Source organism: Octopus bimaculoides, chromosome 12 (assembly GCF_001194135.2).
Source record: "Octopus bimaculoides isolate UCB-OBI-ISO-001 chromosome 12, ASM119413v2, whole genome shotgun sequence".
NCBI lineage: Eukaryota > Metazoa > Mollusca > Cephalopoda > Octopoda > Octopodidae > Octopus > Octopus bimaculoides.
This window is the reverse complement of record NC_068992.1, coordinates 7,690,957-7,692,980: the sequence shown is the minus strand read 5'-3', so window position 1 is coordinate 7,692,980 and position 2,024 is coordinate 7,690,957. Positions and strand designations below refer to the sequence as shown.

Genomic DNA, 2,024 nt, shown 5'->3' with positions numbered 1-2,024 from the left:
TATATATATATATATATATATATATATATATATATATATATATATATATATATATATATATATATATATATATATATATATATATATATATATATATGTATGTATATATATGTTAGGTGTGATGTATATATTCTTGGTTAATATTTACAACTTTTCTACTCTTGGCACAAGGCCCGAAACTTTTGGGGAGGGTGGGGCCGGTCGATTAGATTGACCCCAGTACGCCACTGGTACTTAATTTATCGACCCCGAAACGATGAAAAGTAAAGCCGACCTCGGCGAGTGTGTATACATATACATATATGTTTCATTAATCGTCCATTTTCTGTTACGGATATGTCATATGTCAGGGAAATTCTGTTACGGATATGTGATCCACTGCGCCATAAAGCAATATATATATATATATATATATGTGTGTGTGTGTGTATATATATTCGGTGTGTATATGTATGTACATACACATATGCGCAAACATATCCGATTGTCAATTGCCCAGTCTGACGTATTTGTGTTCATCTCATAAATAACTAAACTCCCACATTCAATAAGCTAGCTACATCATATATATTTATATATATATATACAGTACTGCTTATACATGAATTTCATACACACACACATTTGCATACACAATAAAGTTCGAGGTACGTTTGTAAACAATGTGGGGTACTTATTAAGTTTTCCCTCACTCACTTCTACCCTTGTTGTTACTGTTTGGGAAAATTTAAATGCCATATTAGGCAGACCTGTAATCATGTCGTGACCAACCTGTTTTTAATTTTAATTTTTTTCCCCAATATTACGTTCCTCTGCACAACATTATCGATTATGTGTGTGTGTGTGTGTTTTGAAAGATGGTAGGATGTGATAAGAGGGAAATTTGGCTGCAGTTTTTAGCACGCCAAACGTCTCTGTCGGGCTTTCATTCAACTGCGTCCTGGCTGTTTTATTTTTCTCGTCACATACCCGCCTACGAATCCATTCATAATTCGTGTGAGTGTGTGTGTGTGTGTGTGTGTGACTAAGGTTGTACGAATAAAGAAGAAAAATATACTAGAAATCGAGTAAAGTTGTTTGGCTCCCATCTAGAATAGACCCGTGATTTAAGGACATTCCATATGTGGCGGTGTGTAGATTATTACATTATCTAACGTATTCTATCCTTGTTATAAGACTATAGGATGTGATTTGAGGGAGATTTAGATGCTGCTTCTTGCGGGGTGATCTATCACGTACAGTCTCCTCTCTTCGTTGGTTCGTATCATGGTCGGCGTCGGGGAAAATTTAAATGAAAAAGGATTAAGAGTTGATAAAAATTCGACTTTGTAGAGGCAGGAAGAACGAGTTTTATCTTTGAATTCGGGCTTGAAGAAATAATGAAAAGTGTTTTTGGAAGTCAGTGTGAATGAATGAATTCCACCACTTCAATCATAGTTCCTCCTTACACGAATCATCAGAACCCTCGGTCGTATTATATTGTTCCACTATATTGTATTCATATTTGTATTTACGAACGTGTGTGTGTGTGTGTGTGTATACGTACGTATGTGTATATGCATGTAAGAATATGTGTGTTTGTACGTAAGATTGTTTGTACTTGAGTGTATATGTGTCTATACGTATGTATATGTGTCTATACGTACGTATATGTGTGCTTATACGTACGTATATGTGTGCTTATACGTACGTATATGCGTGCTTATACGTACGTATATGCGTGCTTATACGTACGTATATGCGTGCTTATACGTACGTATGTGTGTCTATACGCACGTATATATGTGTGTCTATACGCACGTATATATGTGTGCATATACGCACGTATATGTGTTCATATACGCACATATGTGTGCATAAACGCACGTATACACACGATATTCGCACATTTGTGTGTGTATATACGTACGTATGTGTCTGTAACTACGTATGTATCTATGCGTACGTATGTGTGAATATATAGGTTCATATGTGTGAATATGTACGTACATACGTATGTGTGAATATATAGGTACATATGTGTG

General features: G+C 35.3%; 1 protein-coding gene across 3 annotated transcripts in view; it reads left to right on the top strand.

Annotated features, from left to right (window-relative positions):
* LOC106870427 (peptidyl-glycine alpha-amidating monooxygenase B) overlaps positions 1 to 2,024 on the top strand; it is a 62,863-nt gene that overhangs the window by 21,767 nt on the left and 39,072 nt on the right. The gene's annotated exons all lie outside the window — the stretch shown is intronic.